Source organism: Lepisma saccharinum, chromosome 13 (assembly GCF_977018435.1).
Source record: "Lepisma saccharinum chromosome 13, izLepSacc3.1, whole genome shotgun sequence".
In the NCBI taxonomy this organism is placed as follows: domain Eukaryota; kingdom Metazoa; phylum Arthropoda; class Insecta; order Zygentoma; family Lepismatidae; genus Lepisma; species Lepisma saccharinum.
This window is the reverse complement of record NC_139241.1, coordinates 7,516,318-7,533,390: the sequence shown is the minus strand read 5'-3', so window position 1 is coordinate 7,533,390 and position 17,073 is coordinate 7,516,318. Positions and strand designations below refer to the sequence as shown.

Below are 17,073 nucleotides of genomic sequence, written 5' to 3'. Positions count from 1 at the left end.
CTGTCGCATGTTGTAGTGAGGTACTTTGTCGGGTGGCGATATTCGACAAAAATCGTATGTATCAATGGAACCTATTTGTTTCCGTGTTCCTTTAGTTTCCCCAACAAAATGCCTTTCTACGACGTCGGACAACTATCGGACGGCACCACCCACTCTTATCCCCTCCATCTGTTGACAAGTCCCCTTACTACTCCCATACGGACAAGAAAAAAAATGATAATTCAATGCATTTTCCACGTAATACAGATTAGAGGCTTTACCTTTACTCCCCGATGATACCATATGGTATCATGGTGCTGATTACGAAATGAATGTGCTTTTTGGGCCTTCATACTCTTATGTTTGGGTGGAAACTCTGGCACAGGTCTGGAGCAAGCCTGGGAAATTCACATTCATGACCAACCTCCCCCCTCTCCGCAACATATGCATGCCACATTTCCGAACAGAGTTTCACATTTTGGCTCATTATTCAACTTGTATGGCACCCAGGAACATGAAATGATTCAATCTGTTTGGAAACGTCCATTCTTTGAAAGGAATACTAAGGTTTGCGCATTCTCCCCAAAATAACGTGAGAAGAGGGGGCAAACTCCAGATTTTTTATTTTTTCATTGAAATTCAGTGGTCGCGCCCCAAAACTCTCCTTCCTCAGTTCGGCATTCTGAATTGTACACGGTTGCATGCTCTGATGTTCTAGCTGCAAAACAAAACTTATCCAAAGTAGATTGCTCCCATAGTGCCAGAGGTATAACAATTTTCCTACAAAAATGCAAATTACCTATCTTTCGTAAAAAAAAAAAAAAAATTATAAAAATCACATTTTGGCTTATTATTCAACTTGTATGGCACCCAAGAACATGAAACATATTACGTTCTCTTGAGAAATGTCCATTCTTTGAAAAGAATACTAAAGTTTGCACCTTCATCCCAAATAGTAGGAGAAGATGGGGCAAATTCCAGATTTTTATGGTTTCTTCATTGAAATTCGGGGGTCACGCCCCCCAAACCCAGCTTCCTCGGTTCGGCGTTCTGAATTGTACACGGTTCCATGCTCTGATGTTTTAGCTGCAAAACAAAACTTATCCGAAGTAGATTGCTCCCATAGTGCACGAGTTATAACAATTTTCTGAGCAATATGCAAATTACCTATTTTTCATAAAAAACAGAGTTTCACATTTTGGCTTATTATTCAACTTGTATGGCACCCAAGAACATGAAACATGTTTCATTCTCTTCGGAAACGTCCATTCTTTGAAGAGAATACTAAGGTTTGCGCATTCTCCCCAAAATAGCAGGAGAAGAGGGAGCAAACTCCAGATTTTTTCATTGAAATTCGGGGTCGCGCCCCCCAAGCCCCTCTTCCTCGGTTCTGCGTTCTGAATTGTACACGGTTGCATGCTCTGATGTTCTAGCTGCAAAACAAAACTTATCCGAAGTAGATTGTTCCCATAGTGCCAGAGTTATAACAATTTTCCTCCAAAGAGTGTTCAAATTTAAAATTCCCGCCGAGAAGCCCGAGCGAGAGAAATTTCTCTGTCTCCCTCTCTCTCTCCTCCTGCCATCACTGGTTTCTGGCGCCGTGGTTGTATTGCGCATAAAAGTGACCTAAAAGTTGAGGCCGAAACTTACGAACGAGATTTCCTGTTCCCGTGCAGAGTTCCATAACAATATCTTTAAATAAATAAATTTAAAAAAATAAAAAAAGTCAATGAAGACGAAATTCCCTGACATTTCCCTGACTTTTTTTGACACCTCAAATTCCCTGACTTTTCCCGGTTTTCCAGGTTTTCCAGGTCTGTCGCCACCCTGTTTTAGGGTGTGGCATTGTTCTCTATGTGCTCAGACATGCAATTTTCATGACAGTCCATATTTTGTGACTGCTGCACTCACATGCATACCAACCGCATAACAACTTTTTGCAAGCATAATTCATTTCTATGTGCATTGAATTTGTGTTGTTTTCTGTTTTGCTTCTTTGATAATTGTTTTCACTTATTACTGCTACTATTTTTGGCTAATTGAACACTGAAACATGATATTCATTACGAATGAACAACAACAGTTCCAACGTTGGCTTGTTGAACCACATGATGAGCAAAGAGAAGAAAACAGGGCAGAGGGTTTGATTCTCAGGGCTCAGAATATAATGTTATTGAGGAGTTATTGAAAAGCGATAGCAACACATATCTAACACCTTGAGAGGACGAGCGTATTTTTACTTGCCCTTTTTCCTCAATATCTTGACCAGGATGAAAGTACGAAATAGAAGGTACATTTCCCTCATCAACTAGTAACAAAATATTGAATTTATTACTAATGTTATGCTACATATTTAACATCAAAAGTATATTCCAAATAAAATTATAAAAAAATGATGTTTCATTTGTGACAATTTGTCTCTCGTATTAGGTAATCAGTAATATTGCAATATAGGAACATCATTTTTCTAATATGACAATATTTCAAAAAATGACAAAAAAACAATGATATTCACATGTGAGTGCAACGCTTACCATACACCAAACAAATTACTCTGAAACAAGTATACCAATGGAGGGTTAATTTTAGTACTTGGTAAGTCTCTAGAAGGTTGGGGGGGATTCTGGATCCATAGGACATCATTGCTTAGAGATTTCCAAGCCTGTGCTTCTCAAATATGCAGTAGACACACACACACACACACACACAAACACAGGGTGTCCTAAAACATCTTCAACAATGGTTGGGTGTTGGTAGATATCATAGATACAAGAAACTTTTCCTTAAAAGCATTACTTCTAAAGCACTTACTTTCTGTGCTATAAGCACTTAAAATCTAACCTGTATGTATGCAACCCAGCACAGCAATCACTCTGCAAAATGAGGTACATTTCAGGAATGCTACTAGTGACGATTCTTAAGAGACATGACTTCAAAACAACAAATTTTAGCACCTTACATGAGAAAAATACAAAAAAAATAACAATATTTGCAATGTTGGAAGAAGTATTAACAAACTGTTCAAAAATGTTCGAAAACCATTTTCCTCAATGTGCTAACTAGCAGTCAAACAGGAGGGAGGAGGGGTAGAAATTTAAAAAAAATACATTTTGCTATGAATTTTGATTTATCTTCTTAAACCTACCTCCCAAAATAATGATTGAGTTCGTGTTTCAACTGCACTTTATGCAGTAAGGCTAATTGGGGCTAGACCTAAAATTTGAAGTAGAATCTGAACCACTATGTGTCTCTACAGGGAATCGAACATTGAACCCCTTGATTACAAGGCTACGATGCTACCACTACACCATAGGAGAGTCCCCAGTAATAATTTTTCATAAAGTGGACATTTGTGGAACATGTATTCAAGAAATTAGAGACAATCAGCTACTTAGGAATAGTTGCCAGAACTCAGTATTGCATTTGTTACTACCAATTATTTTCGTTCATTTTTCTATGATAAACTATGAACCAATTTTGCGGGATGATAGCCCCACAGAATGTGGAAAAATACTTTATCGATTATAAGAAAGGAAAGACGACTAGGGAAATACCGGAAAAACAGAAAGGAGTATATCAAATAGAACATCAATGTGGGATGGAGTACATAGGACAGACTGGTCGAAATATGGGTAAAAGAGGAACGAACATGAAAAAGATATAAAAGAAAAAGTTCCCAAAACAGGCCTCTCGGAACACATTTTGGAAAGCGGACATAGAATTGCAAAAAAGGAAATCATTAGAAAAGAAAAGAGGAAGTTAAGAAGAAATGTGTATGAAACAGCAAATATTTGTAGAGGGGGGAAGGATAATCTTAACAGGGTTGAAGGAAATTTAGAAGAAGGTGGATCAATTTCCTCAAAAAATGGGACAAAGCCTGGAAGATTGCACCCAATATCGGTTTCCACGTCACACCGGAAGTTATCCAAGCTGCTAGAGAAGAACGAGAATTTACATTGGATTTGTGACGCGATAAGGAAAAATAAGAAAATAAAGGGGAGAGGAAAGCGTTCGTGGAGGAGTAACCTTCATGTAAATTAGGAAGCACAGTTGAGCAGGAATGGCCGAACCTGCAAGTTGTATATAGTGATACACACAGTTTGTTTTTTTAGTTTTCTAACGTTTTTAACATGAGAATAGGTTAATGGTGCAAGTTTTTAGTGACCGACGAGCTTTTTATATACGTCTGGGGCTGGGATATAATATCTTAAATGTATCCACACCAACCCTTGTCCACTATCCTTTTATTACATTTCGACGTCGTACTATGCTAAGTACCTAGCTTTTTCATACGAACCTGAAGAAGGTGATAGTCAATCTCCGAAACGTAGTTCTAAAGGGGGAAAAAATAAATAGGAACATACACGTTAATTAATGTTAATTTTTTAACATCCTTTTATATCTTTTATATTATGAAACAATTTTCAACCACTGCTTGTTAAAATTTGGAAATATAATTTCTTGAGAAAAATTCCTGCATTTTTGAAAAAAAGGTGCCTGTGCAGAGCTGAAATGTTAACATTGCATTCGTCATGAAATCAATAGCCATCCCATCAAAAGTAATATACACCTGATCTCTCCATATGCCCCACACTGTGGTCATGTATGCAAGGCATCGTGCTTTGGGCTCGGGCTATGGGACACATGCTGGTTAGTCTCACCGAAGGGATGCGTAACAACTTTTCTCTAGAGATTTCGGGCAGTGTATGGAACTGATGATCACCCACCATCATGAGAACACAGGGGAGATACAAATGAAAAATACGTCAATACCTAAAGCAATGACTGTGTGTTCATGTTGCTGACCATGTATCACCCGTTACTGGTTATATGATCCCCCACCTCTGCTTAGGCATGTTGGAGAGAAGCCTGCAATCAGCAAGTAGGCCCTTGTGTCACAGGTTATTATTCTCTCTCCATGTTCAATAATTCTCATTTCAGATATTTTAAAAATACTTTCAGAGGCATTTTGGTAGTCCGTATTTTTGAAATTTCCAATCATACATGTATTTTCTTCAAATTTGAGTATACCACACTTTCGTATACATTTAAAAGAACTGAAACATCAATTCTGATTCTTGAGAAATTATATGTTAAATACCACCACATGGTGCTGCAATACCTGCAGTCTCAGCTGTCCTCAATTGGATACATAAAACACATAACTCAATAAAATGAAAGTAACTAAGTACGCATTATCACTTTAGACTGTAGTACACTGACCAAAATTACAATTAAGTTATGATCGACGAAAACCTTAGTTGAACCAAAGGATCAGTGGAAACTGTGATTACCTCCTCTGGATTACACACATCACTGTTCATCATTGCTATTTCTGTTGCAGACCTATTCAACCATAGTCGATAAGTGAATTTATCCCCTTGAGAAATAGATTATAGTGAGCATGTTGATCATGAAAAACATTGCAAAGGAAAATCAATTAGAGGGATTTAAAATGATTGCAGTTTTTCAATGGAGAAGCTCTCTGGAAATGCCTAGATGCAGAAGGACCCCACTGAAAAAAGGAACATTACCAAGGCAAGCAACTAGTGCTGACTGTAATATATGGGCTATATAATGATGAAACTTAAATTTGTTCTGGCAACATTAGTGACATCATTGTAAGATCATGGCGACTGATATGTAGAGTAAGCTTCTCATGCAGTGTCCAATAAATTGCCTGTTGGATAATGTGTGTTTATTACTAACTTATGAACACGTACTTTAAAGTACAAAACATGGTGTCAGGTGTGGGGTTCAATGGTTAATATAAGTGGATGCGTTGAAATACGTACGTAGAAACTTGATATTATCGTCGAAAACATGGAGACATTTAACACGCCAGCAGTCATGCAGTTTTCTAGAAACATTGATGAAAACTGGCAGAAATAAGTTGAACTATTATTTAATAGTGTCACAAAAAAATTAGAAGCCAGACAAGATAAAAGTCGGAATATTATTAAATCTCATAGATGAGGGACTTGAAGTGTTTAATACATTCAAATTTGAACATGAAGAAGACAAAGACGATTTTGAAATTGTAGTATAGAAATTTGATGAACACTGTCAACCACATAAAATGTTGTATTTAATGCTACAAATTCTTGTCATGCAGCCAAATAGTTGACCAATCTTTTGACAGTTACCTAACGACGTTAAAAACGTTAGCAGTCAAATGTGAATTTGGAGACCAAGAAAACAGTCTAATTAATGACAGAATAGTGCTAGGTCTATGAGGTGCTGTTCTACAAGCAAGGTTACTGAGGGAGCCGAATTGACAATCGAGAAAGCAGCAGACTACATCCGAACAGCTGAAGCAAGTAAGCAGCAGTTCAGAACCTGGCAGAGTAATGAAGATGTTCCAGTAAGTGTGGACTTAGCTGGAAGAAAGAACCGAAGCACAGGTGAGAAGAAAAGAAGAAACAAGAAAGTGTTCCATATGAGTATAAAAAGTGTAGTAAAATTTATGTGAAAGGTAAGTGATTTGCATATGGAAAAATTTGCAATAAGTGCAAGAAAAATAATCACTTTGCAGTGGGGGTGCACTGTGACGAGAAGTGATTAAGAAAAGGCAAGTGCATCAGGTGCAAACACGAAGTGATTTGAGTCATGAGCATGAGTCATGCTTGTACGTTGATATAGTGCAGCAAAGTGTTAATTTAAGCACAGGTAAGAAATCGAAGAGTGTTCCAAGTTAGTTGAGATCATGGAAAAAGGAAATCTAAGTGGAAGGTATAAACATATCAGCCCTCCTAGAAGAATACCACAATCAGTGCATGATAAGCTGAAGAAGACATTGGAGAAGCTTGAGTTCAAAGGCATCATAAATAAAGTGGAAAAGCCAACAGAATGGGTCCATAATGTAGTGATTGTTGAAAAATCAGACAAATCATTATATTTGTGCTTGGACCCACAATAACTAAATAAAGCTATTAAAAGAGAACACTATGCCATTCCATTTACACAAGATATTCTTAGCAAACATGCAGGAAAACTGTACGTTTAACAAACCATTTGGTCGGTATTGCTTTAATAGATTGCCATTTGGAATTTCGTCCACTCTGGAAGTGTTTCAAAGAAAGAACTTTGAAATCTTTGGATATCTACCAGGTGTAGAGATCTACTTCGATGATTTCATTATAACAGACAGAGATGAAAAAGAGCATGATGAGAATTTGAAAAGAGTACTAGAATGTGCCAGAAAATGTAATGTCAAGTTTAATGAAAGTAAGATACAGTATAGAGTGAATCAAGTATGGTATCTTGGCAGAATAATATCAAAAACAGGTATAAAACCAGATCCAAGTCATGTAAAGGCAATTGTTGAAATGGAACCACCAAAGGATAATCAAGCACTAAGAAAATTGTTGGGACTTGTTAATTTCCTATACAAGTTTATACCAAATGTGTCAGATGTAACTGCTCGTTTACGGAATTTTCTTAAGCAAAATGTAAATTTTCACTGGTATCCAGAGCATGCAAAAGCGTTTGCAGAATTGAAGATTATATTAACTAATGCTCCAGTCATTTGATGGTAGCAAGAACATTACAATCCAGTGTGACCGTAGCAAAGATGGACTAGGTGATTGTTTAATACAAGAAGGACATCCAGTATCATTTGTGTCTAGACCATTAACTGACTGTGAGAAATCCTATTCACAAATTGAGAAGGCAGTTACTTTTGCGCTACAAAAATTTCATCATTTTGTGTATGGAAGAAAGATATTAGTACAAAGTGATCATACACCATTGGAAGCAATAATATGCAAATCAATAAATAAATTATCAGCTAGACTGCAACGAATGCTTCTTAAATTGCTTAAGTATGACATGAAACTTAAATACTTACTGGGAAGTCAGATGGTCCTGGCAGACCCCTTATCAAGAGCATTCATAAAAACAAATCCAAAGGAATTGGATGAAGATATGCTAAATGTCGTACATTCAGTAATCACATCATGGCCTATGGGTGAAAGAAGAATTATACAGTTTCAAAAGGAAACTGAAAATGATGCAATTTTGTGAAGAAAACTGGCCTAATGCCAAAAATTTTAGTGACCCTGAAATTAAACATTACTACAAATTAAGGCATGAATTACATGTAGAAGAGGGACTACTTTTCCTCAACAACAAAATAATTGTTCCGAACACACTGAGAAAGGATATGCTAATGTTAATCCATGAAGCTCATTTCAGAATCGAAAAGTGCAAGGCAAGAGCAAGAGAAGTAATGTACTGGCCAGGGATGTGCAAGGCCATTGAAGAAGTTGTAGTACAATGTGAAGTCTGCAAAAAGTTTCAACGGGCTAACACAAAAGAGCCTCTACAGCCACATCCAATACCTAATAGACCTTTGGAAAGAATAGGGTGTGAAATTTTTGATTTTGAAAACAAATCATAATTGTTGTGATTGATTATTATTCTAAATGGATAGAAGTATTACCTTTACAAAGTAAATCAGTACAAGAAGTAATAACAAAATTGAAATTTGTGTTTGCCATGTTTGGTGTGCAAGAATTAGTAATATCTGACAACAATCCGTTCAATAGTGAAGAATACAAACAGTTTACTATTTACTATTCTACAAACACATGTAACTTCTTCGCCCCTTTTAACATTCCTACTTACCTATCTGCTTCGCGGAACATTCTTGAAGGTGTATTCACGTTTTTTTTATGAAAGTAACATCAATTTTTTACATTATGGGTACTTCTTTATTTGCATTGTTTCATTTCTGTAAGAAACAGTATGGCATGTACATCTTCGCAGATCATTGCACGTCGTGCTTGTGTTTTGTCGATGCAGTTTTTTCCAACCTTCGTAACCCAAAAAATACTAGTGATTTTTTTAAGCTTCTTCGCATTATTTTACAAACAAAATATTAACTATGCTTGCCTAACCTAACCTACCCTTGCCGGAAATGGTTTCTGGGACTATCCGTCAATGGTTTGTGGGGCTACATGTAAGAAAGTAAGAAACTTGCATTGCCTGCCATATTATGCCGTTGTTTCCATTGCGTGCGTGCAGATGGCGAGAGCGTCAAAAGTCACACGGTCTCGTCAGTGTTTCCAAATGTGCATTTTTTACGAGAATTTTGTTTTCTTTTTTTAACTATGCTTACCTAACCTAACCCAACCTAACCTTGCCAGAAATGGTTTTTGGGGCTATCGTGAATGGTTTTTGGGGCTATCGTGAATGGGTTTTGGGGCTAACGTGAATGGTTTTTGGGGCTATCTGGCAATGGTTTTTTGGGGCTATCCATCAGTGGTTTGTGATGACATAATGAACACGAAAGTAGGTATTTTTCGGTTAAGAAGGTTGAAACACTGCATACCCACTCCAAAACGACAAAACACGGTAAAAATTTACTATCCTTCGGACACCTCTATTTTTTTGGTTTCGTCAATTTTTGACATTGATACTTACGTATCTGCTTCGTGGAACATTCCTGAAGGTGTATTAACGTTGTTTTGATGAAATTAATTGCAATTTTTCACATTACCAGAACGTCTTTCTGGTAGGTGTTTTTCCTTGCCTGAGACACAATATCGCGAGTACACCTTCCCACATAATTGCGCGTCCGGCTTCTCTTTTGCCAAATTTTTCACATTCGAACTTACGTATCTGCTTCGCGGAACATTCCTGAACGTGTATTGACGTTGTTTTGATGAAAGTAAGAGCAATTTTTCACATTACCTTTCCGTTTGCCTCACACACAACATGGCGCGGACACCTTCGTAAATAATAACGCGTAGGAATGACGCATCGGCCTTGTTTTTTCTCGATTTTCAATTGTTATACAGTGTTTCAACCTTCGGAACCCAAGAAATGCCCGTCGACAAACTTAATCAGATCTATTTACGAATATTTTTTTCGAAACCAATTTTTAACTATTGAAACCTTTGCGTGGCCCTACTAACCTATCCACGCGCCAATGGTTCGTGGGGCTAGCGCCAATGGTTCGTGGGGCTATCTTTTTCACTATTGAAACCTTTGCGTGGCCCTACTAACCTATCCACGTGTCAATGGTTCGTGGGGCTAGCACCAATGGTTCGTGGGGCTAGCGCCAATGGTTCGTGGGGCTAGCGCCAATGGTTCGTGGGGCTTTCTTTTTCACTATTGAAACCTTTGCGTGGCCCTACTAACCTATCCACGTGCCAATGGTTCGTGGGGCTAGCGCCAATGGTTCGTGGGGCTAGCGCCAATGGTTCGTGGGGCTATCTTTTTCACTATTGAAACCTTTGCGTGGCCCTACTAACCTATCCACGTGCCAATGGTTCGTGGGGCTAGAGCCAATGGTTCGTGGGGCTAGCGCCAATGGTTCGTGGGGCTATCTTTTTCACTATTGAAACCTTTGCGTGGCCCTACTAACCTATCCACGCGCCAATGGTTCGTGGGGCTAGCGCCAATGGTTCGTGGGGCTAGCTCCAATGGTTCGTGGGGCTATCTTTTTCACTATTGAAACCTTTGCGTGGCCCTACTAACCTATCCACGTGCCAATGGTTCGTGGGGCTAGCGCCAATGGTTCGTGGGGCTATCTTTTTCACTATTGAAACCTTTGTGTGGCCCTACTAACCTATCCACGTGCCAATGGTTCGTGGGGCTAGCGCCAATGGTTCATGGGGCTATCTTTTTAACTATTGAAACCTTTGCGTGGCCCTACTAACCTATCCACGCGCCAATGGTTCGTGGGGCTAGCGCCAATGGTTTGTCCACACCCGGCACAAACTTTACAACACACCCACCACACGTCATTCTCCAAACCCTCGATCCACAGTTCTAACTCTCGTCGCAAACGCAGGCAGTTCGAAACACTGGATATCAACAAAACACAATGACGACACGTCATGATAGTCGTCACGACGGTGTATGAAGGTGATGGTGTATGAAGGTGTACGAACTTCATGGTATACACAGATGTATGCGCCAAACGCTATCTCCGTCGGAGAATTAATTTTCAACGAACAACATGAATTTCAGCTCTGAAACATTCCCAAATCACACAAAACACCTTCCTGATGTTCGACAATGCTACAGGAACTAATTACGGTAAGTAGTTTCTTCTGTAAAAATAAATAAATGTGTCCGAAGGATAGTAAATTAGTACCCAAAACACAAGTACGGCGCGATGATCCATGACGAGTGCATGCCATATTGTCTGTTACCCAAGCGGAACAAGGAAGACAAGTATTCACTCGTAATATGAAACGTTGACACTATTTTATGGAAAAAGGCATAACTTCACCTTAAAGAATGTTCCGCAATGCAGAAAAGGTAAGTACCAGTGGCAAAATTAAGGAAATAAATGAGTTAAAGGTGTCCGGGCGTTATCGCATATTTACCCAAAATTTCAGTTACCGCCACCAATCGTGAGCACTTACAGGTATTAATGATGGTTAACATAAACAATTGTGTCAACAAGACGACAACAACCCCCTACCTCAATCCACACAAACCAAACTGTTGGTTGATTTGCTTTGTTTTTCTTAGCAGTTGTTCCACCTTTGGCTAATTGCAAAGAGGGGGATGAGTGATGATATGATCAAAATATTGAATGGACACTCACAAACATCCACACCCATGCTGGGATTCAACCCCGAGACCCGTGGTGTCGTAGCACGATGTTCTAACTACTCCGCAACGGAGGCCGGCTTGAAACTGTTGACACTGATGGTATTTCCAATGACATGATAATTACAGCATACCATTACACGAATTGAATTTCTACGGTGCGTTTTAATAAACTCTCATATTGAGGCCGACGGAAAAGTTACAATTTCATCATAAAAGAGTACAATCACAGCAGGTCAAAATATTGATCTATTCACTCACAGATTAGTGATGGGTCGTTCCGGAACGAATCGTTCCAAAGGAACGAAACCAGCAAGTGAACGAATCGTTCCGATTCCGGAAGTCAGCTGGAATCGAATCCGGTTTTGTTTTTAGCTACTGCGCCTGCGTCGTTGTCAACACATGCGAGAAACTTCTACAAGCGGCTTCTCTTGTCCTTTTGTTCCCTTACTTTCCCGTTATCTGCCTCAGCATTGAAAAGGCACTCCCAGGTGAGGGAAGAGGGGGGGGGGGGTAGGAGGAAAGTTGTATTTTGCCCATTCCGAGTGGTCTGGGCTAAACAGCAGGGACATTGTGAATTCTGCAAAATTCTTCCCTGGCTCGGAGAAAAATTTCCCTCCAGTGTAGCAAAAAAATTCCCTTTCGACTTGAAAATTCCTGGTCTTTCACAACCAAGAAATACAATAATAAAATAGAAAATAAATTATCCATACTTTCACGATTTATCCAGAACTTCTAATCTAGGAGGGTGTAAATGATGTAAAGGCAAATTTAACACCAAATCAGACTGATTGATTGATTTGCTTTATTTTACTTCGCTTTTTGTGCCACTTTTGGCTAATTTGCGAACATGGAGATGAGTGATGAATGGACACTCACAAACATCCATGGATTCGAACCCTGGACCCCTTAGTGTTAGCGCGAAGTGCTAACCCCTCCGCCACGGGAGTCGGCTACCAAATTAGATGATTGTGAATTCATTTAAAGGGGGTCTGTTGCGAAAAAATATAGCCGTGATATGTAGAGGTGGATAAATCACTGAGTATGTACTTAATTTATTTTCTTCATGTTGGACAAAATCTGCTTTATTTGAGTCGTTATTGTTAATTAATATTTTTACTTGAATGTTGATTGATTGATTTAGTTTATTTTACTTTGCGTTTTGTGCCTCCTGGCTAATTTGCGAAGATGGGGATGAGTGATGAAATGATGAAATTGATGAATGGACATTCACAATCAACCAAGTCCGAGCGGGATTCGAACCCGGGACCCTTGGCGTCGCAGCGCGATGTGCTAAGCACTCAGCCACAGGCTCCGGCTTTACTTGAATGTTGTTACACTTTTTAACTCAATCACGATTAACTGCGATCAACTGAGTTCGAACTGAAAGAAAATACATTTGAGGTGTTTATAAAAGATAAGTATTATTTAATGCAAGACGTCTAATTCCACCGTTTCTTGCACATTTTAGACGTTTCACTTTTTTCCCTTCCTTGGATCCAAAATTTCCCGTTTTTAGGAAAGTTTCCTGCTGGGTTCATCGCGGTTAAACTCCTCTCCCTCCTTCACCCGCTATTGAGGTCAGAAGGAACCAACCAAGAAGCCAAATATAATGGAGGGCGTTACTACAGTTTTTAACTCGCTCCAAGCTCCTCAATAGGGTGACTGTACGTTTGAAGGACTAGTCAGTGAGCCTTGGTACGAGTTTTTGGAATCGGAACGAGAATTTGGAGTCGGAGGTTTCGTTCCGACTAGTGATGGGTTCAAGCCGTTCATTTGTGCGAGTCGACTCATGAGCGCTCGCTCACTGAGAAGAGTCGTTCAAATGAGTCGTTCAAAAGAGTCGCCAAGCTTCTTTTTCTCGAAACACATGCCTGAAGAGGGGGAAGGGGGTAGGAGGTGTTGAAGCAGATGATTGTATTTAAGTAAACGAACACAACGTACGTCCTTCAAGATTAATAAATTGTATTGCATTTTTGTGTATATGTGTGTGCGTGTAGCCGACTAGATGGCCAAGATTCTGAAGTAATCGACATTTGATCTTGCCACAGAAGTTCCCGGGTTCTAGTCCCGGTCTGGTCAAGGATATTCTTTACGAGTGTCCCTTCATCTATATCATCACGCATCATCCTCATCGTCGCGATTACTTAAAATTTGAAGAAAAGCGGCATAAAATAAGAAAAATACAAATACGATTCTGTATGTGTATGGATATACATATATGTGTAAACAGTAAACACACACACACACAAACAAAATTTATTGCACATACTTGTTTTCATTACTCTGCCTCATGAGTGAGATTTTCTATATTTGTATCTTGTTTCAGTTTACATTTCATGCTGCGGATAATGCAAATTATGCAGTACGATAGCATACACAGAAATGCTATATAATTATATCAACCTTTTATTAGTAATAACGTGCATTTACATATTCTTCCTTTTTTTCATTCGATCACTGGTTTTAATATCGCAACAAATGTGAGAAAGCGAGTCAACAAAATGCACTCCAGATCTGCGCTGCGACACATCATCGCTCGTTCACGACTCTTGAAACAGCACGAAGAGTCACAGCACAGTCCCACGACTCTTTCCCCATCATTCGTTCACGACTCTCGAGACGGCACGAAGAGTCATTAAGCACCTTAACGACTCGCTCGCCTTAGCGACTCTTCTGCTCACTCATCGTTCACGACTCTCGAGACGGCACGAAGAGTCGTGGAGCACCTTAACGACTCGCTCGCCTTAGCGACTCTTCTGCTCACTCATCGTTCGCTCGCGAGTCGCGAGCTCTCTTACACAAGGCGCGGCGGCGGCAGTCTCGCCAGCAGACTGGATCTACAGTTTAAAGTAGGATCCACCCGCTCACTCTCCGCGGATGGCTAACAGCTGTGTTTAAGAAATATATATCGCTCTTGAACATTATCCATGTCCATCCCATATCCATAGCTTTTTGTTGTTCTACAGTCATTCAATATAAGTTTCTGCCAATATCATAATGTATGATCGAATTTCTATAAAGCGGACCAAATTATACGTATGTATTTTTTTAATGTTGCTTTCTACTAGTAAAACACCTTAACACGTAGGCTCACCGCAGATGGCCAACAGCTGTTTATATCACTCGTGAACATGACCCATGTCCATCTTACGTAGTTGTTCCTAATTCTGCAGTCATTCAATAAAAGCTTTTTTGCAGTATCATGTACGATGAGATTTATGATTAAACTTCTATATTTATTCTTTAATGCTGTTTTCATTAGTAAAATATTTACACGTTAATGTTAATGAAATATTTCACGTCATATGAAATCGATTTTGTCAGACAATGTTTAAAGTCCACTTTTATGCTCCAATAGGCTAATCGAGTCTCCCCGATGGCGTAGTGATAACGTCGCCGGTAATCAAGGGGTACCGTGTTCAATACAAAGTGGAGGTTCGGATCCTCCTTTAAACTGTAGGTCCAGTCCCGACTATCCTATCTGCACATAAAGGCTAATCGGAATATTGTAATCAAGAGGTCTGTGCCTAACACCTTCTCAAAATTTTTACAAGACTCCCCTAATATTTTTTACTAACATTTAATTTCTTGTAATTTTAGCGCTAATGGTTTGGCCGAACTTGAAACTACAGGACAAATTTGTTGGCTGTTCTTCGCTGCCCGTCATGGGCTGAGGTTGCGCGCTCTCTCTCTGCAAACAACACTCGCGAGTCGACTCTTTCCTTCGTTCAAAGAGTCGCTAAGGTGTGCCACGACTCTTTGAACGAAGGAAAGAGTCGACTCGCGAGCATGCTCCTTCCCCTCTCATCGTACACGGCACGTTTCAGCCAGCTTTACGGGAAAAGGAACAGAGAGGACCCCCCCCCCTCCCTCTCCTCTCCAGTCCCCATTTGCTGCCCGCAGAATCGACTTGCTTTCTTTCAAAAATTCCGGCCGCCAGGCGAGTATACACTTGCGCATGCGCCTTCCTCGCAAAATTCGTGGAAAGGAGAGGGAATAATGGAATAATAGTTGCTTGGCGGGCGGAGGAGTCGTGGCACACATACGACTCTTTGAACGTGTCGTTCAATTCTGGTGAACGAGTCGTTCACCGCTCACAAGAGAGAGTCGTTACTTTTGAACGACTCGTTCACGAACGACCCATCACTAGTTCCGACCAAACAGCCTGGAGAGAGGCAAGGGTGCGGGTGTGTTTGAGATACACCTGCACTTCGTAAAATCAAATGTTCGCTGAAATCTGAATCATAAGAACATCGAATTCTAAAAAGAAAGGGACGTAACTATGTATTTGAAGTTAATAAAAATACATTTACATTCAGAGAAGAGCGCAGTAATAATTTGGCATCCATGACAATTTAATTTATTAATTACATTCGACGGTTCATTTTTCTCCCCCTTTCCCTCCCATTACACAACCTGTATTAAGAATATATACAAGGTAAAAAGAAAATATCAGTTATGAATCATTCCTGTTGTCGACATAAAAGAAATGTATATTTCTAAAAACCCGGTATTGATATATTTACGTCGAGTCAATTACACGCAATCGGCCTTTCTGAGAGATTTTGTTTTACCACATGGCAAATTTTTCTTAGCTTTATTTCCATCACTTTTAGTGTGATTACAATTTGTTATAGCTAATATCAGTAATAAATGGGGAAAAAATGCATGATGATAATTTTCTCCTTTCAAAGTAAAGTACTTGTAATTTCACATTGTTTAGCAGTGCACCCGCGAAGTGTAAAACCCTGCAAAATAACATTGAATGGGCCCACCCTTTAGCCGCGTGTCACACATATTACCAGGTCCACAAAACTCCTACATTATTTTCAATTTCCCCCACCTCCTCTCCTGGCAAGGAGGAACGAAACATGAGCCTCGTTCCTCGGAACGAGAGGAAATGATTCCAGGAATCATGATTCCGAAAAGGAACGAGTGAACGAAATCATGGTGGACTGGGAGCTTATTATTGAAACTCGTTACGGTAGGTAGCTGACGAGTTGGTGGCTGAAGTCGGTTGCAAGACAAACGACATCGAATATACCGTATTATTGAAACTCACTCGTTCGCTGGCTCTCGAGTCGTTCCGTTCGCTAGCACTCGGCAGCTCATACCCAACCGAGATCAGTCGTTCGGTCGAGTCGTTACCAAAATTGTCGAAGATGGATGTATATTTATGTTTGCTTTTGGTACTTGAGACAAGGATAATGTGAGATGCAAGAGAATACTTACATTCCGGGCCATCTTAGGGTGAGTATGTTACGATTTGTATTATTATTATTATAAACTTGCACATTAAAATAACAGTAATCAGCGATGTAAATATGCCGTTGTTAGTCAATGCATTTTTTTCGATTTCTTAAGGAAATATTGGTTTCCGCGTACGCATGCTTGACTTTGTTGAAGACATATTTGTCAATGTATATTGTATTGCAGTAGTACAAGGTGTAAATAAAAATATATTTAAAAAAATACAATAGGTTTTTCCAATGTTCTTCTAAGTTGCCTTCATGACACGGT

The 17,073-nt window shown here is 39.5% G+C and overlaps 1 protein-coding gene across 4 annotated transcripts in view; it reads right to left on the bottom strand.

Moving 5' to 3' along the window:
* The window catches only part of LOC145996865 (uncharacterized), a 29,535-nt gene extending 17,701 nt beyond the window's left edge, over positions 1–11,834 (bottom strand). Inside the window, exon 1 of one of the 4 annotated variants that reach the window (XM_083133408.1) lies at positions 11,812–11,834. The gene's annotated coding sequence lies outside the window, so the exon portion shown is untranslated. Of the gene's footprint in view, positions 1–7,828; positions 8,516–11,545 lie in introns of those variants that run through there. The other 3 variants (XM_083133405.1, XM_083133404.1, XM_083133406.1) reach the window with 3 other exon arrangements.
* Positions 11,835–17,073: the final 5,239 nt, after the last annotated feature.